At 43.4% G+C, this 23,581-nt stretch overlaps 1 protein-coding gene across 5 annotated transcripts in view; it reads left to right on the forward strand.

Moving 5' to 3' along the window:
• FAM110B (family with sequence similarity 110 member B) overlaps positions 1 to 23,581 on the forward strand; it is a 181,560-nt gene that overhangs the window by 99,507 nt on the left and 58,472 nt on the right. The window lies entirely within an intron of this gene.

Below are 23,581 nucleotides of genomic sequence, written 5' to 3' on the forward strand. Positions count from 1 at the left end.
CTTTGAACATTAAAAGTATGGGTTGAAAAGTACCTCTTTTTTTTTTTTTTTTTTTTTTTTTTTTTACGGTACGGATATAACTTCAGACGCTAGTTTGATGCAGCCTGGGGAAAACTTTCCCTTTGCCGCTCTGAAACAAGGAACAACAGTAACAATGACAAATGGTAAAACCTCTCAACCGCATTTGTGCTTCTAGCCGTCCAGTCTCATTTTTAGATTCTCATTTCAACACTGCCTACAGACAGCATTCCTATAGATTACTTTGAACATTCTGAATTAATAGTATTCATGATTTATCTGAACAAGTGGGATCACGGTCTGTTTTTAGGAGACAGAAAACACAGTCTTGATACGTGCCCATCCGCACGCCCTGTATCTCAGGAAGACTGCTCGGGAGCCCAAGATGGAGCGAGCAAAAATCAGGCAGCATTGCTGAAGCAAGTCAGTGTGCACGCTCTCCCTTCTCTTAATTTGTTTTCTCTTCATTTGAATTTGGAGGAAATAGGGGCAGAGAACTTTGTCATTGTGAAAGATCTAACACTCCAGATAGCTTGTTTCTCATTGCACGGTTTTGAGAAGTTGGTTGAAATATAGTCCTTACTTTTTTCATGGGTTCTTGAGGTCTTCTCGTAGTTCCCCCTGCTGGCCTGAGGACAGACGTTCTTCAGGACCCTACTGCTTCCCAGGCTGACCTGTACCAAAGGAGGGTAGGTGATGGCTGTGATGGTGCAGCCCTTTGGCGCTCTTTGGGCCTGGCATGATGCCTAGTGCTTTGTTTTAAGTCTGGTTTTAAGTCTGCCTCCATCTAGTAAGGGAGGTTATGCATCCTCCCACTGTCAAGAAAGCCAAGACTCAGCTGTAGGTAAAAAACCTGCTTCGGGACATGCAGCCAGTAAACGATGGAGCCCAAGGTTAAGCCAAGGTCATTCTGACTTCCAAGCTCATACTTTGAGTCAACTTTGGTACTGTCACTGAACAAGTGCGCAAAGCATCCTGCCACCCAGACTTGTGTCCTTGACTCTGTGACTCCAAGGACAACTTCCGCAAGGGCATGTGGTTTCTAACAGAATGAGGACTGAGGAAAGACACATCCCTTTGGTTAGATATAAAGAAAATAACCACACTGCATTTGCACATAAATATTTTATCATTATTTAAGATACGCTGTGCAGCCCTAGCCATTTTTGCTCAATGGATAGAGCGTCGACCTGCAGACTGAAAGGTCCTGGGTTACATTTTGGTCAAGGGCACATGCCCGGCTTGCAGGCTCGGTCCCCAGTAGGGAGCATGCAGGAAGCAGCCAACCCATGATTCTCTCTCATCATTGATATTTCTATCTCTCCCTCTTCCTTCCTCTCTGAAATCAATAAAAATATTTAAAATATATATATACCCTGTGCATAATATGCTGCTTTCTTATTGAGATTGCTTTAGGAAATCTTTATGGGTCACTTTTTCTGGATGCTTCCCTTTTTTATTAAGTTATCATCGACATATAACATTATACTATTTTTCAGGTGTACAACATAATGATTTGATATTTGTATATATTGCAAAACGATGACCACTGTAAGTCCAGTTAACATCATCACACATAGTTAAAAAATGTTTTCTTGCGATGAAAGCTTTTAAGATCTCTCAGCAACTTTTTAATATGTAATACAGTATTAACTATGGTCAGCATGTACACATTACATCCTCATGACTTATTTATTCTGTAACTGGAAGTTTGTACCTTTGGGTGCCTTCCTTTTGATCTTTCTGATCTAGCTTTTCTTGTCTGAATTATCCTGTAAGTTGTTGAATAGTGAAAAATGATGGAGAATGTAAAAATGTGAATAACTGCACAGATATACTCATTATCTACTCAAAGAAATTCAGACAGGGCACCTCAAGAACACTGCTGGTATTTCAATGGATGAACTTCTTTCTCTAAGTAATAGTTGTGTCAGAATATGCCCTTACATACTGCTGGACCCCATCCCTGAAGTGACCGCCCCTTTGCTTTGCTATAGATGAGGATAAGTGCTGGAGAACTCAAAGGGAGGGATACCAGCCCACATTGTTGAGGTTTTGACTTGTCTACCCAAAAGTTGAGTTATAGAGACCCTAGCAATATAGTAAGTACACGACTCTGGGATCCATGAGATATCCAAGGTGAGCAAACGAGAATGGAAGTAACTGGGCTCTAAGTGTAGGTGATGGTTATTTAAAACCCTGGGGGAGTGACTAGAATCCGAATCGGCTGAGGCAGCTGTTCAGTAGACCCATGCCTTCCCCATCCAGACAACAGCCGCATGGGGTGGGGTTTGAAGGTTCGTGATGGGGAGTGCCCGCCATGAGAAGTGTAGGGGATGCTCAATGGACACTGCTTTGGAGGCAAATCAGACACCTCTCTCTCCTTTCCACTTACCCGTTGTTCACTCAGTCATTTGAATATTAATGGTGCTGGAGATAAAGGGTGAATAACAGACACTGCGATGTCTTCATGGAGCTTATATTCTGGTGCAGGAGACAGATAATGAATAAGGTGTCAGTTCATGGCAAGTTCAAGAAAAATAAACTTGGTGATAGGATGGGGCATGATGGGAGTCCAGAGGCTGTGTGGCTGCTGGTCTGTGGAAGTGACATCTGAGGAGAGGTCAAATGAGGTAAGACAGTCACTGATCTCTGTTGTCCATATGCACACCCCACTGTGTAGCTTAAATCCTCTCCCTGACAGGACAGCATAATAAAGCCTTTGGTTAATTCTGATGTGGGTCTGAGAGTCTAGAAGAGTTCATCAAAATTAAGGGAAAGTTATTTGAATTTTAGTCAGTAGGAGGTGCCCAGATTCCAAACAACCACCTGAGCATGCTCTGTATGTAACATTTTGAATTAAAAAGTTTACTTTGTCCTATATGCAGATATGATATAGCGATGTGTTAAACCCATATTGTATTGTTTTTCCCCCTGAAATAGCCCAGGGAATGTGCCAAGCAGCAAAAATTATATACAGTTTAGAATCTTTATAACTTCTTTATTTTTAAGTTGATTTTATTATGGATAATATAATATAGCTACACATTCCACATACTGCAAGCACAGCTCCTCTCTTTTAGAAAAATTTCCGGTTGTCATAGAGGTATTCAAGGCCCCTTTTTGTCCTTGGCCTTATTTTCTAACATACCCAGAGTCCATTTCCCCCAAATGTGCCATCCTTTCTGCCATGTGCCTCTGGTGATTCCTCACAAATACTCATCCATGCCTGCTTCCCGGAGCTCTTTACCCCCAGGGCCATCTCTGGGCCAGTTGCTCTCTAAGCTGCTCAGCAGCTGCTGGGCTGGGACTTCCGGTCACCAGAACCCTGGAATCGCCCTTGACCGCACCTGGGTTTGGGGCAGGGACCTCTTTCCTTGGGTTCCTGTTTCTTTTCTTTCTAGGTTTAGTCTTCTACCTTACGAAACACATCCTCTGTAAGCCACCTACGTGCCTGGGAAGTATATTTTTAAATGCCCGCATGTCTGAAAGGTTTCTTTATTCCATCCTTGTGTTTGAGGAAGGATCGCCCGGGCATAACACTGTAGGTTAAAAAGCTATTTGCCCGCAGTTTTGAAGACATTGCACCATAAGTTTTTTGGAATCTAGCGCTGCTTTTTAAAAGAACAATACCATCCTGGTTCCTGCCTGTGGCCTGTTTTCCTCTCGAAGCTTTTAAAGATCCTCTCTTTAACCTGATGTTCTGAAAGTTAACAGGGACATGACTTAGTGTGGAGTTTTTTCATTTGTTTCTTTATTCTTTGGGCTGCTATTTCTGGCTCTGGATGCCTGTATACCTCCACTTGACTGACTTTTTAATATTATTGTTTTAAATTACCCCCTTCATATTCTGTTCTCTTTGCCCAGAATTTTTATTACCTAAATATTGAAACTTCTGGGGGTGGGGATTCTCTCATTTTTTATCATTTTGTTTCTATTTTTCTAACTTTTGGGTTTTGCTCTATTTTTCAGGCAGTTTTCCTATTTTCCTTCAGACCCTTCAGTGGAACCTTTATTTTTGTTAAGTAGTTAATTTCCAATGCTTATTTTGCCTTTTTCAAAAAGAGCATTTGGTTTTTATTGTAGGGCTACAATGGCTTCATTTATTTCTTTAAATAATTTCATAGGCCTTTTGAAGTTTTCTTCAAATGTCCTTTGAATATTCCGTGGTCCTCCAGGTTCCTTTTTTTCTGTTGGGTGATCTAGGTCTCTGGCTTTCGTGTTAGAGGTATGACTGCTTATTGACACTTGAAAGACTTCTTGAGGCCTGGCCGGTGTTGCTCAGTGGTTAAGCTATGAACTAGGAGGTCCCAGTTCAATTTCTGGTCAGGGCACATGCCCGGGTTGCTAGCTCGATCTGCGGTAGGAGACATGTAGGAGGCAGCTGATCAATGATTCTCTCTCATCATTGATGTTTCTGTCTCTCCCTCTCTCTTCCTTTCTCTGAAATCAGTAAAAACATTTTTCTTTTTTCAGGTGAGGGAAAACCCACTGGCTTTTTCCTGGGATCTTCCAGCAGGCTCCCAGAGTCTGACTTCCACAGGCTGTCCCCTTAGGGCAGTCACTGCTCATCTGTCTGCTTTGTGTCTCTCTTGTGCTTTTCTTGTCCCTTTTATGACTTTATTCTCATTTTAACAGGCTTTTTTTTTTTTTGAGACTGAAAGGAGATAAAAGAAGTCATGCTACCATTCTGAATGAAAAGTAACATTTGGGATTTTTTTCTTTTTTACTTTATGTATTTCACTTATTTTCCACTTATAACAGTCAGTACCATTAGCTAACATTCTCCACATGAAGCTTCCACTTTGGAAACCATTTGTGCATAATTTAGAAAATGCTAAATGTGAACATGATATGGTAAAGATTTTATACGCTGTTAGTAATTATAAGTTATTTGATTAACATGACTTGTGCTTTATATGGATTCCTTGAGAAAGAACTTGTCAGTTGCCAGACGTTTTTGTCGCTGTCCTGATTGTTGATTCTGAGATACAGTTTCCTCCTATTCAGACTTCCTTTGGAAGACAGAATAAAAGCAGATTTCTAAGTTAATTAATAGTGTTTGTGACAGGGATTCAATTTTGTTCTATTTATATAGAAAATGTGTTTTGCTGATTCTTTACAAGTGAGGAAGATATGATATCCATACAGAAAAAAAAGGCTTTTTTAATTTTCCGTTCTCTTTTGCATCTCTGGTAAGTTGGCTCTTATCTATTTCAAGCTCTTATGCAGGTGGGGGTGTGCCTGGGTAATTAGTAAAAATGTCAACTAGAAAAGGTGATAATGGAAGTAGGTATCATTCAGCCGTAAAAGGGAAGACCATCCCGAGTGACATCTTCATGGCCAGTAGGGCTAATAATTAGGATTGGTCTTATTCTGCATACAGATTAGAGACCACATGTCCTGGCAGAACCTTTAGTATTAAACTAATTAGGATACTCAGTCACCCCACAGTAAAATGAATTGGACTGGATGGGTCCTTCTGACTATAAGATCTGACAGAGATCCTCCGCTTCCTGATAGCAAGACACAGTGGACCATTGCTAAGAAAAGCTCTGATGGATTCATCTTGGGGTTGCCCTGTCAAGCAGAAAAATTTCATCCTCAAAGCCCAACAGAGATAACAGGCTAGTTAAATAGAGGTTAGGATTTCATATCACACTGCACATGTAACTTTTCTCATTACACATTTTTGTTATCTTTTGCTTACACTTTTTTTTTTTTAAGTCCTGGAAAAGCAGTAATAGCCTGCACCCTTGGGACCAGAAGGATGTATCCTGAACTGGCCTGGGACTGTTTTAAGAAATGCCCCAGAGGATAGGAAAACCCCCCTTTTTATCACGAATTCCAGAAAAAGAGTTCCATAAGTAGATAGGACTTAAATTTGTAAAGTTTGTGTTTTTAAAATTTTTCCCAATACTTTACGCACATCTCTATTAGTATGGTCATCTAAAATATAGAATTATGAGAAAGACTTAGGAAATGTCAGATATGCTATTTCTGAATCTTGTTCTAAGTAGATTACAGGGAAACTGGGGAATTTAAAAAGAAAAATGGTTCAATTTTTTAAAGTTGGGAGACCAAGAAGTCAGTTCTGCCCACAATCCTTTTTCTTGAATGGTGATTTTTAACATCTCTTATCAAAATAAGTTTAAAGCACTTTGTTTTGGAGTAGGAAATCATTTTAAGTTTGGAATTGTTCTGTATGAATTATGTGGAATTTATACATGAAAAATATTTTTGAGAAACAATTTCAAATAACACGATGAATGTATTAAATTTCTTGTGTTTCTAATCCCATTTCATAGACTCTCAGCTTGGTATCTTCATAGTCATGAAGAAGGAAGTTCATTTGATAGTGCCATGTTGTCTCCAGCACTATTTAAATAACATTCCAATCCGGGCCATATTGTGAACCATAATAAGGGGGAAACTTTTTTTTTTCAAAGTAAAATTTCATTTTAGAATTTTGGAGCAATTTAGGAAACATAGTTCCATTTCTCATTTTGAGGCTAAAGTTTGAGCCTTAGGTTGTTTTCTCAATAGTAGATAAGAGAAATGTTAAAGCCCATTTCTCCACAAACATGTTCATTGCTATTGTAATGTACTCCTGTGCTATTTTGTAAATCACAAATGTTCATTTATTTGGGTAGCAGATGTCATTCTCCCCCAGGCTTTTTTTTCTTTTGAAATTATAAATTCATAGGAATTTAGAAAGATAGCAGAGAGAAACTATGTACCATCACTCAGTATCTCCCCCACCCGCAATAGTTATCCTATCTAATAAAGAGGGAATATGCAAGTTGACTGTCATGCCGTCACCAAGATGGTGGCACCCAGACCCCACAGCCCCACCGGAGTCCCCCAGTTCTTTCAGCCCAGCCAGGGGGGGCAGCAGGCACACAGTGCGGCCAGACCTGCCCTCAGCCTCCAGCCGCCCAGGGCCAGCCCGAGACGCAGGCAAGCCTCAGATGGCGGCTGCCCAGCTGATTCCCGAGGCACAGGCAAGCCTCAGATGGCGGCTGCCCAGCCACCCAGGGCCGGCCGAGGCTCAGGTAACCAGGGCCGGCCAAGGCTTGAGCTGCCGGCAGCAGCAGAGGTGTGATGGGGCATCGCCTTCCCCTGATTGCCAGGTCACCTCCCGCCCCTGAGGGCTCCTGGACTGTGAGAGGGGGCAGGCCGGGCTGAGGGACCACCCCTCCAGTGCATGAATTTTCATGCACCAGGCCTCTAGCATCTTATATAACACAGGTTCAAAGCCAGGAAATTGACATTGGTACAATGTGTGTGTATAGTTTTGTCATTTTGTCACACGTAGAGGTTCATGTAACCACCACCACAATCAAGACATTATTCCAAAATACGATCTCCCTTTCCCTGCCCCTTTATATATACACTAGAGGCCCAGTGCACGAATTTGTGCATGGGTGGTGTCCCTCTGGGTGGCCTGCAAGGATCGGGCCAAAACCTGCAGTCTTATGCTGCCTGCAGCTCCTACCTGCCGCTCCCACTTATCCCGGCCCCACTGTGCCTGTCATGGGCTCGCGCCTAATCAGTTCCAATTGGGAGAGGCTCACACTGCCACAGCAGTGCTCGCCAGCCATGAGCCCTGCGTCTGGCGCCCTCCCAAGAGGGGTGGCCTGTGGGATCAGGCTGAAACTGGCTCTCCCACATCCCCCGAGGGGTCCTGGATTGCTAGAGGGTGCAGGCCAGGCTGAGGGACCCCACCCGTGCACGATTAGGCCAGGGAGGGACCATGGGAGGGCTACAGTGTGTGTCTAGCCCATCTCGCTCAGTCCCGATTGGCCAGACCCCAGCAGCAAGCTAACCTACTGGTCAGGGCATCTGCCCCCTGGTGGTCAGTGCACGTCATAGAGACTGGTGGACTGTCTCCCCACTGGTGGTCAGTGCATGTCATAGCAAATGGTTGAGCAGCCTTAGCATATCATTAGTATATTACGCTTTGATTGGTTGTTTGATTGTTCTGCCGTTCGGTCTATTTGTATATTACCCTTTTATTATATAGGATACACATACCCATATCTAACCCCTGACAACTATATCTGTTTGCCATCTCTATAATTGTACAATTCATTAATATTATATAACTGGAATCATATGTATCTCATATATCCAACTTGATGCATGTTTCAGTAGTTTCTTTTTATTGCTGAGTAGCATTCCATGGTATCTATCTACCACAGTCTATTTAACCATTCACCTATTAAAGGACATTTTGGCTGTTTCTAGTTGCTTTTACTATTTGGATCATTTGGTCTTTTAAAGTTGTATTTTGAGAGTTATTTATATATTCTAGACGTTTTTCAGGTATGTGTTTTGCAAATATTTTCTCCCAATCTATAGCTTGTGTCTTCATCCTTGCAACAGGGTCTTTCACAGAGCAAAAGTGTTTACCTTTTGATAAATCAAATCCTACCTAATAAAATGGTAATATGTAAATTACCATCACTCCGCTACGCCCACGATTGGGCCAGCAGGAGGCACAGGGGGCAGGACAGGGGGTGGCCGAGGTAGCCGATTGGGCCAGCGGGACGCAGCGACACTGCAGTTGTTGGACAAAATGATTCTGCTCAAGAGCTCAGCGTCTGCGCCATGGCTGTGCTGCGGAACAGAAAGGGCCTCTGGGGCAGCGAGCTCACGTCCCGCCATGGACCATCAAAAGCGGGGGAGCTGGGTGCCTGTCTGCTCCAGCACCAGGCCTTTCAGAAGCCTCCGCCGCGCTGGAGGCTTCTGAAAGGCCTGGTGCACCAGCGGACAGGCACCCAGCTCCCCCGCGATCAAAAGCGAAAGCGTGTAGGGGACCCTACACGTGCATGATTCAATCATGCACTGGGCTTCTAGTTTATCAATATTTTTCTTTTCTGAATCATGCTTTTGATAGCATATCTAAGAATCTTTCATTAAGCCCCAGCTCCCAAAGATATTTTCTCCTACATTTTCTCATAAAAATTAGACAGTATCAGAATGTTTTACAAGTCAGTCTATGACCCTGAGTTAATTTTTGCATAGGTATGAGTTTTGTATTTTTACCTATTGATTTTCAATTACTCCAGCACTATTTACTAAAAAACTATTCTTCCTCCAATAAATTGCTTTTGTACCTTTGTCAAAATAAATTAACTGTATTGTGTGGGTCTATATTTGGATTCTCTACTCTGTTCCATTGATCTCCACAGTACCACACAGTCTTGATCATTATAGCCATCTAATAAGTCTTGAAATTGAGCAGAGTGATTCCTCACACTTTATTCTTTTTCAAAATTGTTTTAGCTATTATAGTTCCTTTGCCTTTCCACTAAATTTTAAAAATAATCTGTGTTTGCATATAACTGTTGGGAAGTTTTGCTTGGTAATCAGTCTTCTTTCCTTTCTATTGTTTTCCCCACTTTGCTCATACCTACTTTTTCTTTGTTGTCTATCTTGTCTGACATGATTGTCTAATTGGAAATATCAAAACCCTAGAACTAAAAAAGTGATTCAATAAGGTTGTAGGATACGAGGTCAACATAAAAAGGTATTGTGTTTCTATATACTAGCAATGAGCACATGGAAACCAACATTATAAAAATAATACTATTTACAATGGCTCAAAAGTAAAATAACTAAGGGTAAAGCTAACAAAACAATATAGGACTTGTGTGCTGAAAACTATAAAACTTTGATGAAAAAAATCAGACTTTAAATTAAATGGAGAAATCAATGCTCTGAAAACTCAACCTAGCAAAGATGGCAGCTCTCCCCAAATTTAATGAAATGTCTCTCAAAACCCAAGAAAGAACTTTATAGATTCAGTTCTGTTTTTGATGAATTTCTTTTCCACAAGAACACCTAGAATTTCCATGTGCTTTGAAAATGATGAATTGACCAGGGAAATGATTTTCCAACAATACCAAATACTTTCAGTACTTTTGACTAGAGAAAACCCTTTTTCGGTAAAAATTTAGTGCTGCCTCTGTATGCCAGACCCCATGCTCAGTGCCTTCCATCCAGTGACATGTAAGCTTCACGCCATCCTGTGAGGAAAGTGCTGTTATTATTCCCATTTAACAGGTGGGAAACTGGAAGCATATTGAGGGAATTTACCTGCCCAACATCACCGAGATAGAAGATAGAGGAGCAGGAAGGAAACATAGACCACCTTGAGCCCTGCGTGCATTCAGTGCCCCCGCGCTTCTTAAAGGTCTTGGGATCTTCATTGGTTTCAGCGGAGACTCACACCACGTCCTCCCTCAGATAATGATGCTTTTTGAAAAATCACTGCAATCCTTATATCACTTCACTACCTAGTTCCCTGTAAGGCTTTGATTTGAGTATTCCCAGACTACCAGAACATTCCAATTCCAGGGAGTGAACTGAATCCATAGGTGATATTACATTGTCCAGCTGTGAGGGAACATGTCATAGATACTTTTCAGATTTTTTTTTTTGGGGGGGGGGGGGGGGGAATTTTCATTTAAAAGAGCCTTTCCCACCTGTCAGAGAAGGATGATTCTGGAAGTAGTCTCTCCTCCCTGCAAGTGGGAAGAATGGGTCTGGAATGACACATCACTTTTCTTAGGTGTCAGGAGAAGTAGGTCACTTTAGAGTGTTTATCATAATGTTTGAAAAAGCTGGCATTGAAAAATGAGAAGTTGAATATTGAGTAGTTCTTTGTCCGAAGGCTAGCAGTGGATTACTGAACTGTTTTCTGAGAGGGACAATAGCTTTTTAAATATAGCTTCTTTGTTTCCAATGTCTCCTTAAGATAAATTTTATTTTAATGGTCAATTGTGGCTTGATAAAAGGGGTAATTTAGTCTTCATATATATATTGGCTTCACTTATTGAAATGTTTTTCTAGCTATTCTTGTAAACACAGGAAGGCTCTAACCTCCTTGAGTTTTAGAAACGATTGGAGTGATCCTGGGGTGCCTCAGTAAAGTAAAACAGATGAAGGTTTAAAAGCCTCTATCTTTAAAGCTATTAAACAAAAGAGAAAAATCCAATCTCTTCCCTCTAGAAATCAATAAAGAAAAGAGAATGTCACAGAAGAATTAGAGTCCCTCTAAGCTAATGGAGGAGGAAATTACATGAATCAAAACGTTCATTTGGAGATGCAGGCATTGCATCTGAAGTGGCTTCTGGCAACATCTCTCAGATTGGAGCCAGCAGCCTCCTGTCGTGAGCATATGAGGTCCTGACTGCAGGTTAATAACTATTACTGCACTGCAGTTGTTGGACAAATGTTTCCTAAAGAATTGGGGCCTTAGCTGGTTTGGCTCAGTGGATAGAGCATCAGCCTGTGGACTGAAGGGTCCTGGGTTCAATTCTGCTCAAGAGCACATACCTGGGTTGTGGGCTCGATCCCCAGTGGGGGGGCATGCAGGAGGCAGCCCAATCAATGATTCTCTCATCATTGATGTTTCTGTCTCTCTCTTCCTCTCCCTTCCTCTCTGAAATCAATAAAAATATATTTTTTAAAAAGAATTGAAGTTGACATGATCTCAAAAAAGGCTGACACATTATATGCAGATATAACACTTAACACATTTACTGTATTAACCATCCAGCTGCCTCTGACCTCCAGGTATCAACCACCCCATTGTTGCCCTGTAGATCAATGAATGGCTGCTGTGTGATGATTTCCTGAGTCAGCCCTTAAACTCATTGGACAGTTTAAGAGTCTGTGCTCTGCTTGAAGAACTCTACAGAATCTATACATAGAAACATGCTGTATAAGAAGCACGAGAATTTCAGGGCAAATAGAATGTAAGGGATCAACCGTGGCACAGACCCGGGACTGCTGGAGCAGTGTGGGAAGGAAGGTGGGCAGCCTACCTGGCTACAGCTGGGTGTCCGTGGTCCTCACTGAGGAGATGTCCTGCTCCCTCTTCTTTCTCTTTCACATTCATCTAGCCCAGTGGTCAGCAAACTCATTAGTCAACAGAGCCAAATATCAACAGTACAATGATTGAAATTTCTTTTGAGAGCCAAATTTTTTAAACTTAAACTTCTTCTAACGCCACTTCTTCAAAATAGACTCGCCCAGGCCGTGGTATTTTGTGGAAGAGCCACACTCAAGGGGCCAAAGAGCCGCATGTGGCTCGTGAGCCGTGGTTTGCCTACCACTGATCTAGCCCACTTTGCTCATGCCGTCCTCTCTGCTGTCTATTTCTTAGGAGACTTGATCCACGTATCAAAAACCTTCTTGCCACTTTCTTATAATATCCTATGCTTTCTGTGTGTAATAGCTTATTACATTTTGTCTTCAACTTTCCTGTCTTCACATTCTGTCTTCATGTCTTCTCCGTTCTCGTGTTCCTTTCTTCTTGCTTTGAACCTGGGCAGCGAGAAAAGTTCCAAAGATACACAGAACTTTTTGGAAAGGAACTTGACATTTATCTGCCACACCCTCACACCCATTATAGGAATCCCCTCTAACATTTCTTGGGCAGACCTGTGTCTACACAAACCCTTCCTGAGATAAAAAGCTCACTCTTGACAAAGGGGTTAATTCCAATAGGGACACTTTCAATTGTTCAAAAATTCTTCCTTAAATCAGTCTGCAATAGTACTTTCTCCAGCTCATTGGAAGGAACAGTGGCTACTATGTATGGTCCCCTGTGCTAAGACAGGTCCCAGTGTCATTCTCATGGCACAGGTAAGGAACCTGAAGGTCAGAGAGACCTTCACGTAGTAAAAGGTGGAACAAGCCAGGGTGGGGAATCGGACTGTCTGAGCCCACAACCTGGAGGCTGCAGCCACACTAGCCCCTTCCTTATGGTCTCTCCTCCAGGGACCTATCTCTCTCCTTTCCACGTTGTTAACTTACCCCACTAGGCCCTCTATAATCTGCTTCTCTCAGACACCTTGCCCTCTGTCTCTCCATTGAAAAGGTTGTGAGTATTCTCCCACTTCCTACTGGGGTGCTCCTTGCCTTTGTTCCTTAGAATCCAGCCACAGAATCTCACCACCGTCACTCGGAATCTGCTGTGTACTTGATGGAATGTTGTGAATGCCACATTGCGTCTGTTTCCTTCACATCCCTATCTCCAGTGCCCACAACAGTGCCCGGCACATGGGAGGCACTTGACTGCTACTTGTCGAATGATTGAATTCCCTCCCTTAGCTATTACATACTCTACAAATTCTAGGCGATTTTTCTCTAGGGTCTCTGATTCCCTGTTGGTAAACTTTAAATTCACAGAAGCAATACATTCTTCCTCTGTCTTGTAGGAGATAAACTTATAATTCACCAGATGATTTGCTTTTGGCAGAAGGAGAAGGAAATGGAGAGTTGCTGCTTCCTATCACTGTTAGGTTTTGCCTCAGTGACAGTTTAGAATCTACTAGAAGGTAATTACTGACTCACTGGATCTAGTACATTCCCACAACAACATAATTCTTTTTCTTTCTTTTAAGATTTTTTAAATTGATTTTTAAAGAGAGAGAGGAAAGGAGAGGGAGAGAGAGAGAGAGACATTGATGTATGAGAAGCATTGTCTCTTGCATGACAACCCTCCCCTCCCTCTAGGGATGGAGCTGGCAACCCGGGCATGTGCCCTGACCAGGAATCAAACCAGCAACCGTTTGGTGCACTGGATGATGCCCAGCCAACTGAGCCACTCCGGCCAGGGTCACATCACTGTTTTCCTTTTCATCTTTCAGCATCAGCCAGATGCTCTCTGTCCAGTGCCCACCCTCAGGCTCCAAGGGGTCCGTACAGGTACTGCCTTGACCCACGGCAGCACTCTCCCTGGACATTCCTGCAGAGCTGGTATCAGCTACACATGTCTCTTCCGATGTCACGAGGCAGCTATGAAAAGTCCCACACCATCTTCTGACACCTGAAGCCATTATTTACCACCCGTGTTAAAGCTTTTAGTTCTTGTTTTTTATTCCTATTAGTGTGAAGTCTTTCCTGCATCATATGCATTTTTCTCTTTCTAGTGTATTATTCTTAACAACATACACATATATTGTGATTTCTTCTATCTTAAAAAAATAAAAGCTCTCTCTCAATCCTGCTCACCCCTCCAGCTATCACCGCATCTTAAAACTCCCGAAATAAGCCCTCAACACCGTCTCCAGTGTCTTCTCATTCTGTCCTGAACCCTGCCAATCACTTTACCAAAACTCTTCTTTTTGAAGTCAACAGTAAATTCCACCATTCTAAATCCTTGCTCTCCTTTTCCTTTAAGCACCTATACTTATCATACTAGATTTTTTTATTTATTTAACTTATTCATTGCCATATTATGTGAGCTCCACATATAGTTCATTTTGGTCACTGCCCGGTACATAGTAGATGCTCAGTAAACACTAGTGGTGCTTCCTGCATCGAGGTCCTATGTCTGTATAAACATGTTTAAGTGTGTCCCGATAGGGGTCCTTTCCCTTGAGGGTGGGGATTGTAGGAAGTTGTCTGTGTCGCATTCAGGGGGTCTTCGTGGTCTGAAGGATCCGTGCCCTTCTGTAGGCAAGCCCAGAGGTGGGCTCAGGCTTCTTCAAGACAGTCTGATTTTTATAGAATCGGGTGATGCCCGGGTTGTTATTTTTCTGTAGTCTCATTTCCTTAGGAAGACTTTAGAATAACTGTTTTTCACTAAGGAGGGTGTAGTCAAATGTGGACAGCCCCTCAGAGAATCTTACCAAACAAAGAGCTTTCATTGTCACCGCCACAAGTTGGATTTATGGGGCCTATTATTTTATGTTTCACGAATGCCTGCTTCTCACAGAGTTTTCAGAACATCTTCCTGCCTCTTACTCCCCCTCACCGTTTTATCCTCCGGCACAGCACGTACTGCTGATACAGTTTCCCCAACAGTGGGCACACAGGTTCTGCCCTGGCAGCAGGAAGGAGGTTTTGTTATGAAAGCAGCCTGGGGACCTGGCATCCTATGGGCGAGAGGTGGTGAGGAGGGCACGAGCGGGTGTTCTTTCCTCCCTTCCTGTCTGGCTCACGTCCAGATCGGCCCCCCTTCCCAGCCACGGAGACGTCCATGGCGGTAGCAGCAGTCCAAGGGCACAGCTGTGGGAGGCAGACAGGCCTGAGGTTGACAGTAAGCTCCCTCCACTCACTAGCTGCAGGGAAGTCTCTTAAACCTCTCGAGCCCTACTTTCCCCCTCTGTTAAGTGGGATAAATGGTACCTGTTGGAGAGGCTGATGGACACACGGTGCCCGTCCCGTCTGGCATGAGGTCTGGCAGGGGAAGGCACGCGGTAACCGGTGCTTCTGTATTTCTCAGACCTACGAGATTGTGCACAGAATCTTGAGAGATCACAAAGCACAAAATATCTACGAGCAAAGTTATTCTCTTTTATGTTAAAAAAAATAATAGAAAAAAATGCCATTTCTCACTAAACAAACAGAAGAAATACTCAAGACTGAGGGGGGCGGGAAACTATTTCTAAAAGCTAAGTCCCTTTTTTTCACTTTGGATGAGTCATTTTTCTTTAGTAAACAGGAATGAGAAGCTTAAACATGAGTCAAGATGAGCAGATAGTATCATTTTAAAGTGAAAGCATCAAGGAACAGAGTAGAAAAGTACATTGTATTAGGATGGATACTGCAGGCAGAGGGTGCAGATCCAATGAAAGACTTGTTGTGTCCATCTAGCAATGTCTGTAGCTTTTTATTCCAAGCATTGATCAGATTGCTTTTTGACTGTGGATTTTCAGTGGTCATAACCCTTAGAGAGCCTAGGAGGTGAGCCAGCTTTGTTTGTTTGGGCAGCAAGAGTAGGAAGGTGGGGAAGTAAGCACAGCCTTTTGGTAGTTTAAACTTTTTATTCTTTTAAGCTGAGGCAAAGACACATCCTGAACTGGACAGGTGTCAGACAAGGGTTCCTACAAGAGAGTCTGAACTCTTCTGTCCACCAGCATCCCCTACTAGGCTGGGGTGGGAGAGAGCCAGGAGGGGGCAGGGGTCACCACCGCTCTCATAATAAAGAACGTAAGAGAAGTGCCAGGGAGGAAGGCCAGGAAGGAGTGGACATCAACCGAGAAATCAGAAAAAGCATCCCTGTGTGTTTGGGGAGTTCCTCCAGCTGTGAAGACTCTGGTCAAGGTCTGGCCCAGGAAGGCAGGGGTTCCAGGGCAGGGAGCAGAAGATGGAGGCAGAGAATGGAGAGGACCTGTGAATGGAGACCCGGATGCCTCCCTCGATCACCAGTGTCTCCCTGTCCCTCTTACCCCTCTGCCTGCCTCCAGACACAGCTGGACACACCGCCTGCTGCTTTAAGTTTCAGCGAGCTTACAGGCAAGGTGGAGTGCACTTATGAGTCATTCCCAGCTCCTTGTCACTTGGCCCCAAAAATAGTATTTCAGGTGCAAATTGTGGTGAAGCCTTACCTGTACCGCTCTCAGCTTGAAAATGATTCATGTCAGATGTGTTAAGTGCTAAAGATTAAAATATGTGCTGCAGACAAAGGTGTCTGTCGACTCCATGTCTTATTTTGAAACTTTATTATTTGTCCCACCATTCAGTTTGAGTCCTGAAAAATGAAAATGGACTGTTTGTCTTTTCTGAGCACACTTGAGGCAAAGAACTAATCGTTCTAACAATTGATGTGCTAAGAGCTATTCAAGAGATGGAAAATAATTCCAGGTGTTCCTGGCAAATGAGACCAACAGTATTTATTTATATATATATATATTTTTAGTGAACCTACTGGTTCTGCTTTTAAATTCTATCTTGTATTGATTTCTCTTTGCACCAGATTTGTGTTCTAAGTACAATTCAGTGCTGATATGTTCATCAAGTTGAGAATAAGCAGTTTCTGTGCATTCGTTTACTCCATGCTCTCCAATCAACAGGAGGCACTTGCAATGCTATTGCAAATCCAAAGCTTGTTTTCCGGCATCTTTATCGAGCCTTTACAATATAAAATGATGTGCTCGGTCTTCTGAGTGCTTAGCATTTTAGTTAACTCCATGCACATGTTAGTGAGGGTCTGGGATGTGCATGGCTGGGGGCTTTAGTACATATAGCAATTAAAAAAACATGTGATTCCCTGCTCTCCAAATGCCCTGTGGAGTAAAGACAGATTGAAACCATAGTCTTATGTTGTCTGATTGCTCATTTTAATAATCATTATTTTCGTCGAAGTTCAGCTAACTTTGGTACGTCTGCAGCCAGTAGTATCAAGAAAGAAAACTGAATGAATAGAACCCAATTTGTAAACATCTTCCGTGAACGCTTGTGCATTCACGCTGTTAGCAAGGAGCATGGTTATTTGCTGTAACAAGCTGAATGATTTCTTTTCCTCCTCTTCCTTATGGGAGAACCTGGTACTAAGCAGTAAATGGCCAAAAGAGTAGATTTTAGGAACTAAAGTATAATTAGTGTGGATTCCTGAGACATAATATTAAAATATGAAGCATTTTAAAATACATTATACATATCTTATTAAGAGTTGAAGGAATAATGGGACATGGTGAGGTGGGCCAAGGTATACTTGTGCAGACCGGAGTGTGGAGCCCATTGCACAGGAGCTGAATATCTTAGACAACTTTCTTAGTGTCTTTGGACATTAATTTCCTCACCTGCGAAGTTTGGATAATAATACCTGCTTTGGAGATATTTGTGGGATTGAATTTAAAAACCTCTGACATGCATTAGTATGGTTCTGGGGGCATCATATATAAGCTTAATAAGAAATGGTCATATTAACAGATAATTTGTAAACAATTTAGATAGCAATTTACCTACTATATTCACAACAAACATGGTTCATTCTCCAAAACAATGCTCTTTACTTTTCCTTCTTGTCAAGTTTAAGTATTTCACAATTTTACTTTAGTGTACTTTAATATTTATTTTAGAGCCTATTTTATTCTTTGCCCCAAGGCTGTCCACTAGAAGTTAAAAATATTTGCAGAACTAAATGTTCTGTCTCTATTGCCATCCTAACCTTTTTTATTGTATGTGCTATGCAGTTGCCGAGTATACATTCACACAGTTAAAGGAGAAAGCAGTATGCAAAGTGCAGATGCTCAAAATCAGTGTTGGTGGGAGAACTGGATGCAGGGTCCCCAGATCTGCACAGCCCTGGGTTCTGGGCAGGGCTGTGCGGGTGCCACTCACAAATACTTACCCTCTTACTTATATAAGGTGGATCAGACCACTCCCTAAAGGGGTAATTGTGAGGATGGATGGGCTGGTGAGTGTGAGCTCCCAGCACGTTTCCATAAACTCCATGAATTGCTTCTAGAGTTCATAATCCTTGAATTCCTTGTGATGTAATTACTGCCACTGGGAAGGTGCTCCTTGTCCTTCTAACTGGGGGAACCAGCTAACACTTGGACTCAGGTAACTAGTGAGTCTTCTAAAACCTGTGATTTAGCCCTAACCGGTTTGGCTCAGTGGATAGAACATCGGCCTGCAGACTGAAGGTTCCCAGGTTCGATTCCAGTCAAGGGCATGTACCTTGGTTGCGGGCACATCCCCATTGGGGTCTGTGCAGGAGGCAGCTTATCGATGTTTCCCTCTCATCGATGTTTCTGACTCTCTATCCCTCTCCCTTCCTCTCTGTAAAAAATCAACAAAATATATTTTTTTAAAAATAAATAAAACCTGTGATTTAAGTGTATTGGCTTATGACAAAGACGATGGTCTCTTGAATTCCATGTTGATTTAAAGTTTGGCCATTGCCTCACACATTCTCACAACTGAACTTAGCCATGTACACCTCCCTCTGGGAGGGGGCAAAATGGCCCAAAGTGAGGTCACTTTATGTTTGTTTGGGTAAGGCAAGCAGTCCTATTGGATTTTCATTACGAATGCTAGTGGCCCTGCTCTTTAATGACTTTTAGTTATTTTCATCAAGCAAATCATTCCACTTCCAAACCATTTGGGCACTGGCTGTGCACAGCATCCATTTTTGTAATCTCAGGTGAAAGGTGGGACTCCCTCACATTCATTCAAGTCAGCCCTCTCATAGCAACACTTTCTTTACCTTCAGCCAAGGGAAGGTGTTCAACCAGAGCGTGATTTTTTATTTTTATTTTTTGGTCTTATTCTCTACTTCATTTTGAGTGTCTTAAATGGGAGGAAGACATTTTAAGAGAAACCATAACCTTTTTTAAATAATGGGTTTGCTTACAAAGCACGTGAAACGAGTTTTCTTAAATGACTTTAGAGACACCATCATGGATTGAGATTTGACCTGCTGTTTTTCTCCGAGCAACTTTAGGTTTGATTTCATTTCCAATAATGGCTTTATTATTTACTGTAGCCTGTTACACTCACATAAGTGTTAGCTTTGAAATTTGCAACCGCATATTTTCTTTGTAATTCAAATAAAAATGGGATCACGCGAGTGACCTTTGAGACAGAAACTGCACAGTCAACCCACTTTGACAGAAATAGTGCACGCACTGTCACTGGAGAGTAATGGAATCGTTTTAGGACAAAAGATCATTCAGTTACCCTAAAGCTTGAAATCTAATGACGGTGATTATCAGTGCCAACTTGTGGACACCGGGGACGAAATTTAATAACAGCTTCCCATTCACTGAGCAAACTTGGTGCCGAGTCCCACACTGAGCACTTGCCACGTGGTACCTCGCGGAATTCTCACATCAGCCCCAGGAAATGTAGGGACCATTGCGGTCAACCTTCCATAAATGAGGAAACTGGGGTGCACCGAGCTTGAGTTGCTTGCTCAGGGTCTCAGGGCTGTAAGTGGCCGGGCACAGAGAAACCCATTTGACCCTGGGACCTGGCTCTGAACTGAGGAGGGGCCCTGAGTCAACAGGGAAATAAACAGAAAACCTGAAGGGAATACTACGGGGCCCGCTTTATTGTCTGGCCTGGATTCATTAGGATAAAGAAGAAGGGAGTACCCTCTTTTTCCAGTGCCCCAGGAATCCACTCCGCTGAGTTCTCCTTTCTACCCTGGGTTGAAATCTCAGACAGAACCCAGAGCCTCTTCAGCTAGTTGTGAATTATTCAAAGTCCTCAGATCAGTTTCAGGCATGCAAAGAGCCCAGTGCAACATCATGATCAAAACTCCAGCCTCTTCGGTTTAAATGACCTCCTCCCTCTCCCAGCGCAGGCCTGTGTTGGCTTGGAAACCTCTGGAGGAGGGGATGGGGAACTTAATAAAGGTTGTTTTTGCCCTGCTTTCCCTGCTCTCCCTGCTCCAGCTCTTCTCCCACGCGTTGGGCGTCATTTCTAACCTCTCGGGGGCCCCGCGTGGGAGTACGAATGTGAGGGGCGGGCAGCTTGGTCAGGGAAAGATGGCATACCTCTCCATACCTCTGACTCCTGTAATCTGGTGTCCCCTGGGCATGGGGGGTTCTTCAGACAGCTTTCTTTGGGGGAACTTTCGGATTCCCTGGGGGCAGCCACGTCTCCCACCGCTAGGGGAAGCTCACTGCCTTTTCCTCGGGGTAGGGCTGTTGGCTTGGGTGGGAAAATCTTTGGTGAGAGTTCCTTTTAAGATAACCACTGACTCCTTCCCCCAGGTCCACGCGTGGTCCCAGAACACCCTCACCCCGCACTCATGGAAACGCAGCTTCCCCTCGCCTGCATCCTGTGTTTGGAGAGTCCATGGCAGGCTCTGCCTTTGAACCCCTCAGGCCTGAGCTATCAGCCAGTCTCCAGGTTCCTCAGCTTTCAGAGGGCCCTGAGTCCAACCTCCGCCTGTCTGAGATGAGGGCAGGCACCCTTGGCCCCAGCCCTTCACACAGCTCTGAGCGAAGAGCTTAAGACTGCGCTGATCCTACTCAGCTGAAGCGCGGTTGTCCCGGTACCCATTGCTATCGTTTTTGGCCCACCTGACATCAGTGAAAACTTGGGGCGGGGGGGGGGGGGGGGGGGGGGGGGTAAGAACTTGTCCCCCTCCACTCCTCCCTCCAGACTTGTTCAATTCACAGTGCCGCCTGGAGGATATTGCCGGTGCTTCATTCCCCTGTAGTGCTCTCCCATTACTCAACATAGAATCCAAGCCCATCTTCCCCTTTCCTCGCCCTCAGTCGGTTTCTCACTGACGTCCCCTAACACTCTATGCCAGCCATCGTCAGTGCCCTTCAACTGTCCTGAATGGACCATGAACTCCATCGAGAGCTGCTCTGATAACAGGTGCCCTGTCTCCCATGCCTTTAACTCCAGTTCTTCCCCTCAGCATTGTTTTTTCATCTAACTCCTGAGAAGTTGTTTACGGGAAGTCCTTTGTGACAATCCTGCCACAGTTTTCATCAACATTATTTAATTAATAGTCATCAGATGTATTTTGAATCTTCTACTAAAAAACTTTTTGAGTTACTTACACATAATTGCTCAGTTAATAAGTACTAGTCAATTAATTGATTGAACACAGTCCATACTTCAGTAAGCAATCTTATATTTTTAGTGCATTTCTATTACATTTGTAAAGAATTCAAGTTAACATTGTCCCGGGAAACTGCATTTTTACTTCAATGGCCAGGCTGTTTCTCTGCTTTTAAATGGGGAAAAGAAAAACAAGCCCTGACTGGTTTGGCTCAGTGGATAGAGCGTCGGCCTGCGGACTGAAGGGTCCCAGGTTTGATTCTGGTCAAGGGCATGTACGTTGGTTGTGGGCACATCCCCAGCAGGGGTGTGCAGGAGGCAGCTGATGGTTGTTTCTCTCTCATCAGTGTTTCTGACTCTCTGTCCCTCTCCCTTCCGCTCTGTAAAAAATCAATAAAAAAATATATTAAAAAAAAACAAGCATGAGAGTGACCCCAGTCAAGCTGGACTCTTAAGACTGAAGTCAGTAAGCACAAATACTATTCGCCAAAATCAAAAGGCAACATGGGACAATTTTATTCATATTGTAAATGTTTTGTGATCGGACATGTTAGGAAACTGGAAAATCACTTCTTTGAGAATTCTTGAAATTGCTTCTTTGCCTCCAAGAATGTTTAATCTGAAGACATTTTCAAGTTCACCGATTCAGCACATTTCTTTTCACAGTTAAGATCAAGACACTGAGCTGTTAGTTGATTTAGAGTTGAATTAGTCAGACACCCTCTTTCAAACAATATACCACCTTTCCTCTGTCATAACACACATGAGCAATGACCAGTTTTCACTTCTATGGGTGAAGCTAGGGTTGTGTTCAAAATAGGTGTTTCTCAGTCTTGTGAGTTGAGAGTAATGATTGTTATTTAGTGTTCCAAATGGTACCAAAGCCTGCCTTAACATCAGGGCCAGACGGCAAGTCGGGTCAGGAGTGGTGGACATTTTGGACTTCTGGTCCTATTATGATGGAATTAGAAAACAGGCCATTTCGCACTTTAATGCCAGTGGGTGTTCTATGTTAACTATAGCTCAGCATTCAAAGAACATTTTCCTAAGAACGGCAAGTGCAGGAACCATACAAAAGTTCAATCCCAGGTGCCATTTTTGAGATTGGAAATTACTCACTTCTTGTTAGCTCCCCAGAACCACATGATTTTAGATGGAGAGGGGATCGGAATCTCGTCCAAGCACCTCTTGTCATTCATAGGTGAGGGGACAAGGCCGCAGAAGAAGAGGTCTGAGCTCTGTCTCCTGTCGCCCACTGGGCCTTCTTCCTGCTTGCTGGGGGTTCGCTGAGGTCCGTGGGCAGCAAGGTGCTGAGTGCAGATGCCAGTCCTGTCCCTCGCTCTGCCCCTGAGCCTTCTGGTGCTGTCCTTTCCCTGAATGAGTTTTGGAAGCTGCAGAGGTAATCAGTGAAGATGCGAGAGAAACATGGCCTGTCCTGGGGACAGACCTCTCTCAAGTGCCCTGGGGGTGAGCCAGAGGGTTTTGTCTGCGAGCCCAGGCTGTGACCCCATTAGTGGAGGGGCCCCAGGTCACCTTCCCAGTGAGGCGGGCCCAGGGTGGTGGATGGCAGACCCAGAGGATGTGCAGAGAGGTCGCGGCCCCTCTTCTGGCATGTCATTCCAAATGCGTTCAAAGAAACAACTTCACTTCATCTTCATAAGAGGAGGTGGTTTTTTAAGCTAAATTAAAGTATTCTAACAGAACCACACCATCAAAGAAAATCATTATGTGGGAATTGCCTTGGGGCTTCTCAAGTCTTGCACAGGAAAATATTTTTGCTAGAACAAATCCTTTTGCAGATTACAAAAACCGGCTCTAATGAAACATGACAATGGGTGTATTTAGAGATTAAGAGTTTCAAAAGATGATAAGGAGAAATATCAGCCCCCCCTCCCCCCTGTTATTAATAGACACTTCATTTTCTTACCATGACAGCAGATGTTTTATCGTTAATATCACTTCTCTTATTTTGTACATTCGTTTTTTGACATATTAGATGAATACATTACTCTCTTAATAGTCCTTATTATAACCAGAGAAGCTAAAAAGGTCTTTCGCCAGTTACTTTCAAATGCTGGTGCATTCCTAAGTGTTCTCTGCCAGCAGTAGCAGGCAAAGGGGGTTATTCCCAGGACTGCAAAGGTAAATGCAAGTAGAAAAACTCCCTATAGATACATATTGGTTGGTTGCGGGGGGGGGGGGGGGGGGGGGGTTGTAGGGTGGGGGAGTGGAGAGGGTGTAGTCAGGTTCAGAAAACCATGAATCAGTTCCAGGAATGCTTAGCTAT

The sequence above is a fragment of the Cnephaeus nilssonii genome, assembly GCF_951640355.1.
Source record: "Cnephaeus nilssonii genome assembly, chromosome: 18".
Classification (NCBI taxonomy): Eukaryota; Metazoa; Chordata; class Mammalia; order Chiroptera; family Vespertilionidae; genus Cnephaeus; species Cnephaeus nilssonii.